Consider the following 19,180-nt stretch of genomic DNA (forward strand, 5'->3'; position numbering starts at 1 on the left):
TTACCTTCTATGCGGCCGTTTATAAAATTTGAGAGTTGGCAAGTCATTGGCTTCTGCCCCCATGTAACTAGTATTGAGGTGTTCGGGATAAACCTGATCACTCTTTATCCCAGTTTTGGGTCCTTCGAAGGAGGTGTTCAGCACAACGAACCGGGCAATCAGACTATAAGGCTTTATCACTCTCACTTAGCCATAGAAGTCTATAATTTTAAATTTTGGCGAAGCCCCTAGTATTCAGAAGGCCGAACTTGGGGCGCTATGTACGCCTAAATCGGACAAGGCCGACTCCTCGCCCGAAGCGGAAAAAATCTTGAAGGATTTGAGACCTCTCGAACAGTGACCAGCACTCGCCGCATCGTGACAGTCAGTTTTCGGCTTTGTCTACTGAGGTGCTCGTCCGGAAGAACCGGGACACAATCGCAATAGTTCTCCCAGTGCTACCTTAGCCGATATAGCGGAACGTAAGGTACCAAAACATGGGAGCCGGGCAAACCCAACTATTGACCCAAGACATGATTCAGAGCTGGTGCATATAATGCTATAAGTTTGGGGTGCCGCACTATCGAAACTGTTTGGACTTTTCATGCCATGTTATGGGGTAAACTGAAGCCCCTGGCGCACTGGTCGTATCAGAATGTACGGGTGCAACATGTCGTAAGTAAGCAGACAGGAAAAAAAGATAAAGGAATGCAATAATGAGCTAATGTTGTATATTGTTATTTGACTGATATGTCAAAGCGTATGTATACATGTAGTGCAATAAGTAAAAAATAGGACTATTTGACATGTCCTATCCAAGGTCAAGCTGCGTGTGGGTATGTAAAACAGGTATATCGATCGTTATCAGAGACCACCTGAGGATTCCCTTGTACGTCAAAGCTTCTTGCTTCCTTGGTGTTTCTTTCCCGTGACGGGTCCGATAATCGGACGATCGGAGAGGGCCTTCAAAGAATAGGGGCCTGAAAGGAAGAAAATGTTAAAGGTATACGGGTCCTCAAGCGGATGAGCCGCATTGCGGGCCATGCCTCCGCCTATGCCCATGGTATCTTGAGTGCGTAATTATGTACGCGCGGCGCAAATTTCGTCGCTTGACTGGGACTGGGACGGAGGCCGAATTGCTAGGCGAGCTCTAAACGTGCCTGGTGATCCTCTTGCAAGGTGCTCCGGACTCGCTTGAAGGTGTCCGGGGTCTTTTTCGCCGAATTGGTGGTTTGCCTCATAAGGTTGCTTTGTGCTTCTGCTGCGAGGGTCGCAGTGTGCTCCTTCATGCGGAGCGAGCGTTCTGTGTTTCCATTAACTTGTAACACCCACGATGCGGCTACATCTCCCACATGTCCAAGCACGACTTAGAGGCATAACCGCATTGTAAGCAATGTCGCAAGTGGGGTAATCTTCACACAACCCAGGTAATAAATAAGGAAAAGAGGTACATAGTTGGCTTACACTCGCCACGTCACATAATAGCATAAATATCATTACATTCATCCAGATACAATCAAGGTCCGACTATGCAACCAAAATAAAGAACGACCCCAAATGCAACAAAGTCCCCGATCGCCCCAACTGGGCACCACTACTGATCGTTTGGAAAGGAAACGTAGTATCGTCCTGAGTCCTCATCGAACTCCCACTTGAGCTCAGTCGAATCTCCTGGAGCGGTATCATCGGTCCCTGCATCTGGTTTTGAAGGAATCTGTGAGTCACGGGGACTCAGCAATCTCACACCCTCGCGATCAAGACTATTTAAGCTTATAGGAAGGGTAAAAGGTATGAGGTGGAGCTGCAGCAAACACTGGCATATATGGTGGCTAACATACGCAAATGAGAGTGAGAAGAGATGGCAAAGGCATGATCGATAAACTATGATCAAGAAATGATGCTAGAACAACCTACGTTCAAGCATAACACGAAACCGTGTTCTCTTCCTGGACTCCACCGAAAAGAGACCATCACGGCCACACACTCCGTTGATTCCTTTTAGTTAAGTTAGGTTCAGGTTTTTCTACAACCGGGCATTAACAAATTCCCATCTGCCCATAACCGCGGGCATGGCTTTCGAAAGATCAAATCCCTGCAGGGGTGTACCAACTTAGCCCATCACAAGCTCTCACGGTCAATGAAGGATATTCCTTCTCCCAAGACAATCGGATCAGACTCGGAATCCCGGCTACAAGCAGCAAAGCCACCCGAATGTGCCGACAAATCCCGATAGGAGCTGCACATATCTCGTTCTCAGGGCACACCGGATTGTCCAAGGTTCCGGTAGGCCAGCCCAGAGTTGCCGCTGGTGTCCACCAGCAGCTGACAGGTTGGACCAACACTCAGAGGAGCACTGGCCCGGGGGTTTAAAATAAAGATGACCCTTGAGTCCGCGGAACCCAAGGGAAAAAGAGGCTAGGTGGCAAATGGTAAAACCAATGTTGGGCATTGCTGGAGGAGTTTTATTCAAGGCAAACTGTCTAGGGGTTCCCATTATAACCCAACCGTGTAAGGAACGCAAAATCAAGGAACATAACACCGGTATGACGGAAACTAGGGCGGCAAGAGTGGAACAAAACACCAGGCATAAGGCCAAGCCTTCCACCCTTTACCAAGTGTATAGATGCATTAAAATAGATCAAGATATAATAATGATATCCCAAGAATAAACATGTTCCAACAAGGAAACAAACTCCAATCTTCACCTGCAACTAGCAACGCTATAAGAGGGGCTGAGCAAAGCGGTAACATAGCCAAACAACGGTTTGCTAGGACAAGGTGGGTTAGAGGTTTGACATGGAAATATGGGGGGCATTATAAGCAAGTGGTAGGAATCATAGCATAGGCATAGCAAAAGAGCGATCATCTAGCAAGCAAAGATAGAAGTGATTTCAAGGGTATGGTCATCTTGCCTGCAAAGTTCTCCGATTTGGCGTTAGCTTGATCCTCGTAAGCGTACTCAATGGGATCCTCGATCACGTACTCGTCTCCCGGATCTACCCAAGCAAGAACACAAGCAAAGGGAGACACAATCAACCATGTGCAATGCACAAGCAACAAGATGCAAAACATGGCATGACATGCGGGATGCGACATGCAATGCATATGCATGTTTCGGAAAGGAATGATTGAACCTGGCCTCAACTTGGAAAACCAAGAGTGCCACTGGAAAGAGGAGTTGATTTCGGTCGAAATCGATATAAAGATCACCGGAAACGGATGCACGGTTTGCAAATGACAAGCAAAACAAATATGGCGCCGATCTGCGATTAACAGCACGAGACCATCTAAATGCAACAAGAAAATTAAGCTACTGCACTCTAACATAACAACAAAACACATGTCAGGGATCCACTCAAGATGCTTGACAAAAGATGAACACTGAGCTATGGCTAATTCACTCAATAGCAGGTTCAAGCAAGCATGGCAAAAGTGCAAAAGATATCAGGTTACAGACTTAGTGAAATTAACATGTCATGAATTTAACATCAGGAAGCAATGTTTAGAACACGATATCAACATGCTACAGGAAGATATCATGGCAAAGCAAAGCATGGCATGAAACTACACAAAGCATACAACAAAAGTCCCTTACTGACCATAAGCCAAAAGGGATCAGAAAATACAATGGCAACCATGTGAACATAGCAATTTTCGTTAACAGATTCAGACTTTGTAGAAAACTGGAACATGGTAAAACAGATATTAAGTAGGCATGTTTACGAGCTCGATACACTCACCACAAGGCATTGCATGACAAACTAAGCATACACCCAGCAAGTAGACATGGCATAGAAGCTAAACATGGCAAGAACAACACCATAGCATTCATGGATCAACTATAACAACCTCGGCAAAAATGCTTAACATGTAAACATTCTGCCAGGAACATTTTATAGCAAAAGTAGAGCTCGATTGAGTCAAGCTAGGGTGCTCCATAATTGCAAATAAAGACATGGATGGATAGAGCACAACAATATCTACAAAACATCCTTACTGATCATGCTCAAGAGAGGCATGGATCCCTCTGTAGCAACATGAATACATGGCATAAAAATATTAATAGGGCAAAAACTTAGAAGATTCCTAAGTCCCTGAAATCAGCAACATTACGAGAGCTACTTTGCATGCTTGTGCTAGTTACCACAGAGATCACAAAAATACAAGGCATACACCCCTGTAAAGATGGCATGGCATACTTCAAAACACATGAAGGGCTAAAGTTCATAGGAGGCACACACTAAACATGGAAAAATGACAAATGTCCAATTACTGATAAGAATCTGAAACTAATATAAACTAGCACTCTTGCAACAGCATTTAGGGCAAAAAGATGAGCTCAAATGAACATGGTGCAATCGAATGAAATGAAGTACTCGTCGAGACGAACAGTTTGATATGCTACACGCCCAAAACAGAGCCACGTGTGCAAAGTTATGATACGATGAAGAATGCAAAAAATTACTGGGACAGGAGAAAAAGTCAAGCCTAGTTTTCGATCCAGATCTGGAACTGCACGCAACCCGAGGATGACCTTGGCTTCGCCGGAGACGGGGTGACGGCGGCCGGAGTCGTTGACGCGGTGGCCGGCCGGGAGGAGGAGGACGGAGAGGCCGGCGAGGCGATGTGGAGTCAGGGCGGAGCGGCGGCCGCCGGCGACGAGGCGGAGCGGGGCGGAGCAGGGCGGCGCGGGGCGGCGGTCGGCGATAGCGGACACCGGCGAGGAAGGAGGCAGGCGGCACGGCGAGGAGGACGACAAGAGGCGGGGACCGAGCGGCGGCGCGGGCGCGATGGGCCGCGGGGGCCGGCCATAGGCTCACGGGCCCACGGTGGAGGCGGCGATGTGGGGAGCGAGCGGGGCCACGTGGCGGCTCATGATTGGCGGCGGCGGTAGCGTCCGGCGCGGCCCGGACGCGTCCGACGCGCGGATGAGGAGCGGGGCTAGGGTTAAGGTGGTATGGATCCGGAATTTTCGGGGGGAGGTCTATATTTATAGGTAGAGGGAGCTAGGAGGCTCCAAATTGAGCACGGTTTGTGGCCACGCGATCGTGATCGAATGGCCTAGATGATGGAGGGGGTTTAGGTGGGTCTTGGGCCACTTTGGAGAGGTGTTGGGCTGCAACACACACGAGGCCTTCTCGGTTCCTCGGTTAACCGTTGGAGTATCAAACGAAGTCCAAATGGTACGAAACTTGACAGGCGGTCTACCGGTAGTAAACCAAGGCCGCTTGTCAAGTCTCGGTCCAATCCGAGAACGTTTAACACCCGCACACGAAAAAGAGGTAAAAGGGGACACTAGAGGACATAGGAGCACCGGAAAGCAAAACAAACAACGGGGAAAATGCTCGAATGCATGAGACGAACACGTATGCAAATGCGATGCACAAGATGACATGATATGGGATACATGACAAAGACAAAAGCACACGGAGACAAAAACCTGACAACAAGGAAATATAATAACTTAGTGCTGGAAATGGCAAGAGTTGGAATACAAATATGGCAAGTTACATACGGGGTGTTACAACACTCCACCACTACGAAAGGATCTCGTTCCGAGATCTAGGACTGGAAAAACTTTGGGTACTCAGAACAGAGGTGGTCCTCGCGTTCCCAGGTGGCTTCACGGTCGGAATGATGTGACCACTTGACTTTCAGGAATTTGATAGACTTGTTGCGAGTCTTGCGCTCAGTTTCTTCAAGAATAGCAACGGGATGCTCATGATAAGACACGTCTTCCTGGAGATCAATCTCTTCCAAGTTAACGGTGCGGTCAGGAGTCTTGAAACACTTGCGGAGTTGAGACACGTGAAACACGTCGTGCACATTTGCAAAGTTGCATGGAAGCTCAAGTTGATAGGAGAGATCGCCTCTTTTACCAATGATCTTGAAAGGACCCATATATCTCGGGGCAAGCTTCCCTTTGATACCAAAGCGACGAGTACCTTTCATTGGAGAGACGCGGAGGTAGACATGGTCTCCGATCTCGAAAGCCAAGTCACGATGCTTGCTATCATAGTAACTCTTCTGGCGCGATTGCGCGGCTTTGAGATTTTCACGAATGACTTTGCACATTTCTTCAGCCTCTGTGATCAAGTCATTTCCAAGATGTTGACGTTCACCAATCTCTGACCAGTTAAGAGGAGTACGACACTTCCTGCCATAGAGAATCTCGAACAGGGCCTTGCCCGAACACGCTTGGAAGCTGTTGTTGTAGGAGAACTCGGCATATGGAGACAATCTTCCCACTTCATACCGAAAGAAATGACACAAGCCCTGAGCATATCTTCAAGAATTTTATTTACTCGCTCGACTTGGCCACTGGTTTGAGGATGAAAGGCTGTGCTGAAGTGAATGTTGGTGCCCATGGACTTCTGAAAAGAATCCCAAAACTTAGATGTGAAAATGCTGCCACGATCTGAAGATATCAACTGCGGAATGCCATGCAGAGAGACAATCCTGGAGGTATATAGCTCTGCCAACTAAGCTGCTGTGATAGATTCTTTGATAGGAAGAAAATGAGCCGCTTTAGTGAGCTTGTCGATGACAACGAAGATAGCATCATTGCCACGCTTGGACTTTGGAAATCCAGTCATGAAGTCCATATCAATATGGTTAAACTTCCATTCTGGAATGGCAAGAGGTCGGAGGAGACCAGCTGGTCGTTGGTGTTCTGCTTTCAGTCTTCTGCAGACATCACATTCATTCACGAACTGAGCAATCTCGCGCTTCATTCGAGTCCACGAATACGACTGCTTGAGGTCTTGGTACATCTTTGTACTTCCAGGGTGAATAGAGAGGAGAGAATTGTGAGCCTCGTTCATAATGACTTTAAGAAGGTCACCCTTAGGAACAACATGCGATCCTCGAAGAATAGAGTTTCCTTGTCATCGAGACGATAGCACTTGTACGTGGGTTGACTCTTGGCAATGCCAATCTTCACCTTCTTCACCATAGCATCAAGAAGTTGAGCCTCGCCAATCTGATCTTCCAAAGTCGGAGAGACTTGGAGGTTGTCAAGGAATCCTTGAGGAACAACTTGGAGATTGAGTTTGCGGAAAGCTTCACAAAGCTCTGGTTGGTAAGGCTTGAGAATCAAACTGTTGCGATAAGCCTTCCTGCTCAATGCGTCAGCAATTACATTTGCCTTGCCTGGAGTATATTCAATACTCGGATTATACTCTTGAATCATTTCGACCCAACGAGTCTGCCTGAGATTGAGGTTGGGCTGAGTGAAGATGTACTTGAGAGTCTTGTGATCAGTGAAGATGTCCACTTTTCTTCCCAACAAGAGATGCCTCCATGTTAAAAGAGCACGGACAACTGCCGCCAACTCGAGTTCATGAGTGGGGTAATTCTTTTCGTTGGGCTTCAACTGGAGAGAGGTATAGGCCACAACTTTCTTCTCTTGCATCAACACTGCACCGAGACCTTGAAGGGAAGCATCACAGAAGACCTCGAATGGTTTGGATTCATCAGGAGGAGTCAGAACTGGAGCAGTGACTAACTTCTCTTTCAGAGTGTTGAAAGCGATGTCACATTCAGGCGACCAGACAAACTTCACATGCTTCTGCAGGAGGTTGGAAAGAGGCATCGCGATCTTAGAGAAGTTCTCAACGAACCTTCGACAATAGCTTGCGAGCCCAAGGAAGCTGCGGAGTTGCTTCACATTCTGAGGTGGTTCCCAATTCACAATTGCAGACACCTTCTCAAGATTAACAGCTATGCCCTTGGCGCAGATGATATGCCCAAGGTAGAGAACCTCATCGAGCCAAAACTCACACTTAGAAAACTTCGCATAGAACTGATGTTCTCTGAGTTTATCCAGCACCAATCTCAAATGCTTGGCATGATCCTCCTTGTTCCTGGAAAAGACCAAAATGTCATCGAGGTAGACCAAGACGAAGTCATTTGTGTAGGCATTGAAGATGAAGTTCATCATGTGAGAGAATGTTGGAGGAGCATTGACAAGGCCGAAAGACATGACAGTGTATTCATATGAACCATAGCTTGTTCTGAATGTTGTCTTGGGGATATCTTCTTCACGAATGCGAATACGATGATAGCCCATATGGAGGTCAAGCTTGGAGAATACTTGAGCACCTTTGAGTTGTTCGAAAAGCTCATTGATGTTGGGAAGTGGGTACTTGTTCTTTATGGTCTTCTTGTTCAGTGGACGATAGTCGACACAAATTCGGTCCGTTCCATCCTTCTTCTTGATGAAAAGAACACCACAACCCCAAGGAGAAGAACTTGGTCGGATGACACCCATACGCTCTTGAATATCGAGTTGCTTCTTCAGCTCCTTCAACTCTTCAGGTCCAAGCTTGTAAGGACGTTTGCAAACAGGTTCCGTGCCAGGCTCAAGATCGATGACGAATTCAACTGGCCGGTGTGGAGGCATTCCTGGAAGCTCTTCTGGAAAGACGTCTTGATATTCACAAACGACTCAAATATGAGAGATGGCATCCAGCTCGCCATTCTCATTGAGAGAAAACAGTCGAATGGTATCATCACGAGCAGCAAAGACGATTACATCCTCAGACGAATGTGTCAATTGAATCCGCTGGGCAGCACAATCAAGCTGAGCCTTGTGCTTAGAAAGCCAGTCCATTCCGAGAATAAGATCAATATCCGAGTCGCCAAGAATAGTAGGAGAAGACAGAAACTTGTAGTCACCCATCGTGATGGTAACATCCGGAACCATGGAGTTAGCGTTCATGCGTTTACCTGGAGAGACAACTACTAACGGTCTAGGAAAAACTTTGAAAGCCAACTCATGCTTAGATGCAAAAGGTCTCGAGATGAAACAATGCTATGCACCAGTGTCAAAAAGAACTTTTGCAGGAATATCGTTAACAGGAAGGTTACCCATTATAACATCTAACGAGTCCTCTGCCTGAGCTGCATTCATCATATTGACCTTGGCATGCTTGGGATTATGCTTGAGCACTGCAGTGCTAGCAGATCTCACAGAAGGAGGAGGAGGAAGACGCCTCTGATTGAAGCATTTGTTGGCATAGTGACCCTTCTGCTGACACTTGTTGCACGTGACCTCCGAGAGCGGACGGTGATACGGAGCACTTGATCTTGGAGCATGAGACGAAGTCTTGTTCTGAAAGCCTGGGTTGGGTGGGTGGGAAGATCCATTGCCACCTTTGCTCTTCTGCTGATAAGGCTAACGGAATGGAGGAGGAGGCAACCAATACTTTTGCTGCTTAGTTGCTACTTGAGTTGAGGAAGAAGGATTTGCATCCCTGACTCGCTTCTTGGAAGCATCGCATTTGAGATAAGCAGTCTCTTATTTCAGTGCCATGTTGTAAAACTCATCATACTTCTGCGGCTCAAAAAGCACGAGAGCTAGTTGGAGATCTTCTCTGAGGCCACCTCTGAACTGATAAATCATGCTCTTCTTGTTAGGTACGTGTTGCTTAGCGAAGCGAGCAAGCTTCTGGAACATGATGTTGTACTGGTAAACAGACAAGCTGCCTTGCTTCAGATTGCGGAACTCCTCACACTTGCTCTCAACAACACTCTGAGGAATGTGGTGAGCTTTGAAGTCTTGACGGAATTCATCCCAGGTAATCACATGACCTCCTCTGGAATCTTTGTATTGCTGATACCACTCTGCAGCTTGGTCTTTGAGTTGGAACGAAGCAAACTTGACAAAGTCCTCAGGCCTGACATTGCTGCACTCAAAATGCTTGCAGATATCCACGAGCCAATCATCAGCGTATGTTGCTTCGACACAGTTATTGAAGGTCTTTGGCTGGTTTGCGAGGATCTGGTTGAGTGTAGCAAACTGATTCTGAAAGTTGCCATGGCCTTGATTTCCTTGGTTGTGCTCTTGCAAGAGTTGCATAAGCATCTGCGTGTTGGCATTGGTAGCGGCCATCACAGTTTGCCATGCCTCCGGAGGTGGAGGTGGTGGTGGCGGATCAGGATTCTGACCCGTTGGAGGAGCCATCCTAAAGAGGGTGACATCCGTTAGCATCTTGACTGACATATATTCAAGCTGAATCAAATGGATCGAAATTGCAACATATAGTCTTAACATCCAAACAAAATGAACGAATGCATTCCAATTGATATGGTCACGCTTCCATAAATTGAGAAGCCACTTAGATAGAGGTAGAAGAATAAAACAACAAGGTACAAACAAGAAAAAAATACTTGGTAAGGATTACCCAATCACAAACCAAATATCCGCGGAAGAAATACTAGAGCTACATGAATTCCCACCTATGAAACTCCTGAAATTCTCCCAGTTATGCAATCAGGTGATGGGGATACAGGGGAAGCATAATATCTCACCCAAAGCTAGCAAATCCTACATGCAGCTGTATCCATCCTTCAACACATAACCAAGAAACCTTCGGAAATCATTTACCTCAACCTTCGAAAAGCATCCGTTATACGAGTTATGGCGATACTCCCGAACTCCCGCCCCAGTACTGGGTGGCGTCGAGGTTATCTCACCAACAACTGCATAAAAGAGATTTTCAATGTCGGCGAAACTCAGGTATTCTAGAATTGCAACGATAAAATTGTGACGACAACACCTCGGAGCTCAACTCCCTGGGACACTGCCACAACCCCTAAATGTCAGGAGGCACCAAGAACAATGTTCTCATCACAAATCCATCGGAACGATTCCAAGATACCCGCATGATCCTAAATTTTTTTAGTGAAATTTGAGAAGAGAAGAGTCAAAACTCTACGTCAGGATGCCTCACCAGAGCGACGAAGGGGCTGAGGAGTAAAAAGAATCCTACTCTCTGATATATATAATCCTAAATGACTCAAAACATTTTTCTAGACTCAACAACGCCAACGATTCGATCAAGCAGGGGCTCCTAAGTCAGGGAAGGCTCTGATTACCAACTTCTAATGCCCACGATGCGGCTATATCTCCCACGTGTCGAAGCACGACTTAGATGCATAACCGCATTGTAAGCAATGTCGCAAGTGGGGTAATCTTCACACAACCCATGTTATAAATAAGGAAAAGAGGTACATAGTTGGCTTACACTCGCCACGTCACACAATAGCATAAATAACATTACATTCACCTAGATACAATCAAGGTCCGACTACGGAAACAAAATAAAGAACGACCCCAAATGCAACAAAGTCCCCGATCGCCCCAACTGGGCACCACTACTGATCGTCTGGAAAGGAAACGTAGTATCGTCCTGAGTCCTCAACAAACTCCCACTTGAGCTCAGTCGAATCTCCTGGAGCGGTATCATCGGTCCCTGCATCTGGTTTTGAAGGAATCTGTGAGTCACGAGGACTCAGCAATCTCACACCCTCGCGATCAAGACTATTTAAGCTTATAGGAAGGGTAAAAGGTATGAGGTGGAGCTGTAGCAAGCACTAGCATATATGGTGGCTAACATACGCAAATGAGAGCGAGAAGAGAAGGCAAAGACACGATCGATAAACTATGATCTAGAAGTAATCCTAGAACAACCTACGTTCAAGCATAACACGAAACCGTGTTCTCTTCCCAGACTCCACCGAAAAGAGACCATCACGGCCACACACTCTGTTGATTCATTTTAGTTAAGATAGGTTCAGGTTTTTCTACAACCGGACATTAACAAATTCCCATCTGCCCATAACCGTGGGCACGAATTTCGAAAGATCAAAGCCCTGTAGGGGTCTCCCAACTTAGCCCATCACAAGCTCCCACGGTCAACGAAGGATATTCCTTCTCCCAAGATAATCCGATAAGACTCGGAATCCCGGTTACAAGACATCTCGACAATGGTAAAACTAAACCAGCAAAGCCACCCGAATCTGCTGACAAATCCCGATAGGAGCTACACATATCTCGTTCTCAGGGCACACCGGATTGTCCAAGGTTCCGGTAGGCCAGCCCAGAGTTGCCACTGGTGGCCACCGGCAGCTGACAGTTTGGACCAACACTCGAGGAGCACTGGCCCGTGGGTTTTAAATAAAGATAACCCTTGAGTCCGTGGAACCCAAGGGAAAAAGAGGCTAGGTGGCAAATGGTAAAACCAATGTTGGGCATTGCTGGAGGAGTTTTATACAAGGCAAACTTTCAAGGGGTTCCCATTATAATCCAACCGTGTAAGGAACGCAAAATCAAGGAACATAACATCGGTATGACGAAAACTAGGGCGGCAAGAGTGGAACAAAACATCAGGCATAAGGCCGAGCCTTCCACCCTTTACCAAGTGTATAGATGCATTAAAATAGATCAAGATATAATAATGATATCCCAACAATAAACATGTTCCAACAAGGAAACAAACTCCAATCTTCACCTGCAACTAGCAACGCTATAAGAGGGGCTGAGCAAAGCGGTAACATAGCCAAACAACGGTTTGCTAGTACAAGGTGGGTTAGAGGTTTGACACGGCAATATGGGAGGCATGATAAGAAAGTGGTAGGAATTGTAGCATAGGCATAGCAAAAGAGCGAGCATCTAGCAAGCAAAGATAGAAGTGATTTCGAGGGTATGGTCATCTTGCTTGCAAAGTTCTCCGAGTTGACATTAGCTTGATCCTCGTAAGCATACTCAACGGGCTCCTTGATCACGTACTCGTCTCATGGCTCTACCTAAGCAAGAACACAAGCAAAGGGAGACACAATCAACCACGTGCAATGCACAAGCAACATGATGCAAAACATGGCATGACATGCGGGATGTGATATGCAATGCATATGCATGTTTCGGAAAGGAATGATTGAACCTGGCATCAACTTGGAAAACCAAGAGTGCCACTGTAAAGAGGAGTTGATTTCGGTCGAAATCAATATAAAGATCACCGGAAACGGATGCACGGTTTGCAAATGACAAGCAAAACAAATATGGCACCGATCTGCGATTAACAGCACGAGACCATCTAAATGCAACAAGAAAATTAAGCTACTGCACTCTAACATAACAACAAAACACATGGCAGGGATCCACTCAAGATGCTTGACAAAAGATGAACACTGAGCTACGGCTAATTCACTCAATAGCAGGTTCAAACAAGCATGGCAAAAGTGCAAAAGATATCAGGTTACAGACTTAGTGAAATTAACATGTCAGGAATTTAACATCAGGAAGCAATGTTTAGAACACGATATCAACATGCTACAAGAACATATCATGGCAAAGCAAAGCATGGCATGAAACTACACAAAGCATACAACAAAAGTTCCTTACTGAACATAAGCCAAAAGGGATCAGAAAATACAATGGCAACCATGTGAACATAGCAATTTTTGTTAACAGATTCAGACTTAGTAGAAAACTGGAACATGGCAAAACAGATATTAAGTAGGCATGTTTACTAGCTCGATGCACTCACCACAAGGCATTGCATGACAAACTAAGCATACACCCAGCAAGTAGACATGGCATAGAAGCTAAACATGGCAAGAAGAACACCATAGCATGCATGGATCAACTATAACAACCTCGGCAAAAATTCTTAACATGTAAACATTCTATCAGGAACATTTTATAGCAAAAGTAGAGCTCGATTGAGTCAAGCTAGGGTGCTCCATAATTGCAAACAAAGACATGGATGGATAGAGCACAACAATATCTACAAAACATCCTTACTGATCATGCTCAAGAGAGGCATGGATCCCTCTGTAGCAACATGAATACATGGCATAAAAATATTAACAGGGCAAAAACTTAGAAGATTTCTAATTCCTAAAATCAGCAACATTACGAGAGCTACTTTGCTTGCTTGTGCTAGTCACCACAGAGATCACAAAAATACATGGCATACACCCCTGTAAAGATGGCATGGCATGCTTCGAAACACATGAAGGGCCCAAGTTCATAGGAGGCACACACTAAACATGGCAAAAATGACAAATGTCCAATTACTGATAAGAATCTGAAACTAATATAAACTAGCACTCTTGCAACAGCATTTAGGGCAACAAGATGAGCTCAAATGAACATGGTGCAATGGAATGAAATGAAGTACTCGTCGAGACGAACAATTTGATATGCTACACGCCCAAAACGGAGCCATGCGTGCAAAGTTATGATGCGATGAAGAATGCAAAAAATTACTGGGACAGGAGAAAAAGTCAACCCTAGTTTTGGATCCAGATCTGGAGCTGCACGCAACCAGAGGATGACCTGGGCTTCGCCGGAGACGGGGCAACGGCGGCCGAAGTCGTTGACGCGGTGGCCGGCCGGGAGGAGGAGGACGGACAGGTCGGCGAGGTGATGTGGCGGCGGGGCGGCGAGGCAGAGCGACGACCGCCGGCGACAAGGCGGAGCGGGGCGGAGCAGGGCGGCGGTCGGCGATGGCGGACGCCGGCGAGGAAGGACGCGGGCGGCGCGGCGAGGAGGACGACAGGCGGCGGGGACCGAGCGGCGGCGCGGGCGCGATGGGCCGCGGGGGCCGGCCGTGGGCTCACAGGCCCGCGGTGGTGGCGGCGATGTGGGGCGCGAGCGAGGCCACGTGGTGGCTCGTGATTGGCGGCAGCGGCACCGTCCGGTGCGGACCGGACGTGTCCGGTGCGCGGATGAGGAGGGGCTAGGGTTAGGGTGGTATGGATCCAGAATTTTCGTGGGGAGATCTATATTATAGGTAGAGTGAGCTAGGAGGCTCCAAATTGAGCACGGTTTGTGGCCACGTGATCGTGATCGAACGGCCTAGATGATGGAGTGGGTTTAGGTGGGTTTTGGGCCACTTTTGGAGAGGTGTTGGGCTGCAACACACACGAGGCCTTCTCGGTTCCTTGGTTAAACGTTGGAGTATCAAACTAAGTCCAAATGGTACGAAACTTGACAGGCGGTCTACCGGTCATAAACCAAGGCCGCTTGGCAAGTCTCGGTCCATTCCGAGAACGTTTAACACCTGCACACTAAAAAGAGGTAAAAGGGGACACCGGAGGACATAGGAGCGCCGGAAAGCAAAACGGACAACGGGGAAAATGCTCGAATGCATGAGACGAACACGTATGCAAATGCGATGCACATGATGACATGATATGAGATGCATGACAAAGACAAAAGCACACGGAGACAAAAACCCGACAACGAGGAAATATCATAACTTAGTGCCGGAAATGGCAAGAGTTGGAATACAAATATGGCAAGTTACATACGGTGTGTTACATAACTGTTATAACCCCTCGAGGTCCGGGAATTTTGAGCTTGAGGTATGCATAATGCGGTACCGCATTTAATCTAGCAAATGTGGTTCGTCTGAGTAGTGCGTGATAGCCACTGCGGAAGGGGACGATGTCGAAGATTAACTCCTAGTTTCGGAAGTTGTCCGGTGATCCGAAGACCACTTCCAGTGTGATTGAGCCCGTGCAACAGGCCTCTACACCTAGGATGACACCTTTAAAGGTGGTTTTGGTGGGTTTGATCCTCGAGGGGTCTATGCCCATTTTACGCATTGTATCCTAATAGAGCAGGTTCAGGCTGCTGCCACCGTCCATAAGGACTCGAGTGAGGTGAAATCCGTCGATGATGGGGTCAAGGACCAATGCGGCAGAACCGCCATGACGGATACTGGTGGGGTGGTCCCTGCGATTGAAGGTGATCGGACAAGAAGACCATGGGTTGAACTTTGGGGCGACTGGCTCCATCGCATAGATGTCCTTCAGTGCATGCTTCCGTTCCCGCTTGGGAATATGGGTTGCGTATATCATGTTTACCATTTTCACTTGGGGAGGAAATTTCTTCTGTCCTCCCGTGTTAGGCGGCCGGGGCTCCTCCTCATCGTCGCTATGCAGCCCCTTTTCCTTGTTTTTGGCATTTAACTTGTTGGTGTGTTTGAACACCCAACATTCTCTGTTGGTGTAGTTGGTCGGTTTATCGGGGGTGCCGTGAATTTGACACGAACGATCGAGCATGCGGTCTAAGCTGGACGGGCCTGGATTGCTTCTTTTGAAAGGCTTTTTCCGCTGACCGGATTTAGAGCCGTCAAATCCGGCATTAACTGCCGGGTCTTCGGCGTTGTCGCCGTTGTTGCGGCGCTTGTGTCTGTTGCGACATGGCCTGCCGTTGCTATCTTTAGCATCTGAATTGCCATGGTTTCATGAAGTGTTGTTGCGGTGAGCCAGCCAGCTATCCTCGCCCGCACAAAAGCGAGTTATGAGTGCCATGGACTTCGGCTTTTCTTGGCCGAGGTGTCGGGCGAGCCACTCGTCACGGATGTTATGCTTAAATGCCGCTAAGGCCTCGGCATCCGGACAGTCGACGATTTGGTTCTTTTTAGTTAGGAACCGAGTCCAGAATTTCCTGGCTGATTCCCCTGGCTGTTGGGTTATGTGACTCAAGTCATCGGCATCCGGTGGTCGCACATAAGTGCCCTAGAAGTTGTCAAGGAATGCGTCTTCCAAGTTCTCCCAACTGCCAACGGAGTTTGCCGGCAAGCTATTCAGCCAATGTCGAGCAGGTCCTTTGAGTTTTAATGGGAGGTACTTGATGGCATGTAGATCGTCACCGCGGGCCATGTGGACGTGGAGGAGGAAATCTTCGATCCATACCGCGGGGTCTGTTGTGCCATCGTATGATTCAATATTCACGGGTTTAAAACCTTCTGGGAATTCGTGATCCATTACTTCATCAGTGAAGCATAGGGGGTGTGCGGTGCCTCTGTGCCGGGCTATATCACGACGCAGTTCATATGAGTCTTGTCTACTATATTCGGCCCATCCGGATTTGGTTTTAGTATACCCGGTGTGACAGTCGTCGTCATTCGTTGGGGCGCACCCCCGTGATCCGTACATCGATCTTGTATGTCCTACTTTGTTTTCCAATACTTCTCGCAGGTCCTACATGTTGCCGCGGGCCTTGGTGTTTCTGTTTGACTAGCGACGGGGTGCGGGCTGGACTTCGGGCTGATATGCCACTTTGTCTCAGCCACGAGGTGGCCGGTCAGCCGCATCGTACGCTGGTAGTGTAGGCTTTAATGCTTCCTCCTCGAGTTGGGTAGCAACCTGCGCTTTGGGTAACTTTTGGTTGGGCACTCGAGTTCATATTCCTCGGCTGCCAGCACTTCGGTCCATCTATCGGCTAGCATTTCTTGATCAGCTTGAAGCTGCTGTTGCTTTTTCTTCAGGCTTTTTGCTGTGGCTATAAGCCGGCGCTTGAAGCGCTCCTGCTCGATGGGATCCTCGGGCATGATAAATTCTTCGTCGCCGAGTCTCACCTCATCATCGGAGAGAGGCATGTAATTGTCATCCTCTGATTCTCTGTCTGTCGCCTGTTCCTTAGGTCTAGCTTGCCAATCCTCCCACTCGAAGCTTGGCTGCAGGGGATTGTCTTCGACACTGTCTGCAGCTTTATTGTCTCTTGTGCCGGTATCGCTGCTTTTGCTATGGCGGGACTTAGAGCGGCGCCGATGATTCCGGTGCTTGGATTGCTTCTCGAGGGGATTATCCTCCGTTGCCTTATTGCCATCGCTTTCTTTGGGGGTGTCCACCATGTATATATCATATGATGAGGTGGCTGTCCAGCACCCTGTGCGCGGTGGTTCCTGTTCTTCTCCTGCATCGTCATCCATACCGTTGATGTCTTCAGAGCCAAAATCAAGCATGTCGGTTAAGTCTTCGACAGTGGCTATCAAGTGGGTGGTGGGTGGGGAATGAATTTCTTCATCGTACGCTTCCCACTCAAGCCGGACATAGTTCGGCCAAGGGTCTCCTGACAAGGAGAGAGACCTCAATGAATTTAGCACGAAAGATATCCGCGGAGGTGAACTCCATGATCGATGCCCAATCAGATTCAATAGGCATGGATGCAGGCGACTCAGAGCCTGTGGCCGGGGACGAAACCAAGGGTCCGGCAACACAGGTCTCACAGGAGGTGAAGTTAGTATTCGGCTCTATCGCTGCTGGGTGTGCGGCTGTAATGGCCCGAGACCGATGTGCCAGGTGTCTTCCAGTTATTCGCTGTGTTGCCTTGTCATTTGCTTGCGTGTCATGCATATCATATCATGTCATCATGTGCATTGCATTTGCATAGATGGTCATCTCATGCATCCGAGCATTTTCCCCGTTGTCCGTTTTGCAATCCGGCGCTCCTATGTCATCCGGTGTCCCTTTTTGACTCTTTTTGTGTGCGGGTGTTAAACGTTCTCGGATTGGACCGAGACTTGCCAAGCGGCCTTGGTTTACTACCGGTAGACCGCCTGTCAAGTTTCATGCCATTTGGACTTCGTTTGATACTCCAACGGTTAACCGAGGGACCGTAAAGGCCTCGTGTGTGTTGCAGGCCAACACCCCTCCAAAGTGACCCAAAACCCACCTAAACCCCCTCCATCATCTCGGTCGTTCGATCACGATCACGTGGCCAAAAACCGCACCTCATTTGGAGTCTCCTAGCTCCCTCTACCTATAAATGTGTGCCTTCCCCTGAAATTTCGCGGTACAAACCATACCCTAACCTCCCTCCGAGACGCCGGACATGTCCGTCCGCGCCGGACGCGTCCACCGGCCACCTCACTCCGGCGAATCAGCAGCCGCCACGTCACCCCGCCGCCGCTCTCCTCCAACCACGCGCCGCCACGTCGCCACCTCTCTCTCTCTCCACCGTGCCGGCCCTGCAGGCCCATCGCGGGCCCGCCCGGGCCCGGTGCCATGCCGCCGCGGCCCGTGAGCAACCTGCGCCTCGCCGCCCGTTCGCCGACCCCGCCGCCTTTGCGCGTCGCCGGTGACCAACTCCGGTGACCGGAGCGCGCCGTCCTGCGCCCGTCCCCGCCGCCAGCGTCTACCTCTCCACGCCCGCGCCGCAACGCTCGCCGGAGCGCCGCAACCCGCGCGTCACCCCGCTCGCACCACGGGTCCCCTGCTCGCCGGAGCACATCCTAATGTTGCTGATTTCAGTGACTTAGAAATCTTCTAAGTCATTTTCCTGATTATATGTTTATGCCATGTATTCATGTTGCTACAGAGGGATCCATGTCTCTTTTGAGCATGATCAGTAAGGATGTTGTGTAGATATTGTTGTGCTCTATCCATCCATGTCTTTGTTTGCAATTATGGAGCACCCTAGCTTGACTCAATCGAGCTCTACTTTTGCTATCAAATGTTCCTGGCAAAATGTTTACGTGTTAAGCATTTTTGCCAAGGTTGTTGTAGTTGATCCATGCATGCTATGTTGTTGTTCTTGCCATGTTTAGCTTCTATGTCATGTCTACTTGCTGGATGTATGCTTAGTTTGTCATGCAATGCCTTGTGGTGAGTGCATCGA

This window comes from Triticum dicoccoides, chromosome 1A (assembly GCF_002162155.2).
Source record: "Triticum dicoccoides isolate Atlit2015 ecotype Zavitan chromosome 1A, WEW_v2.0, whole genome shotgun sequence".
Classification (NCBI taxonomy): domain Eukaryota; kingdom Viridiplantae; phylum Streptophyta; class Magnoliopsida; order Poales; family Poaceae; genus Triticum; species Triticum dicoccoides.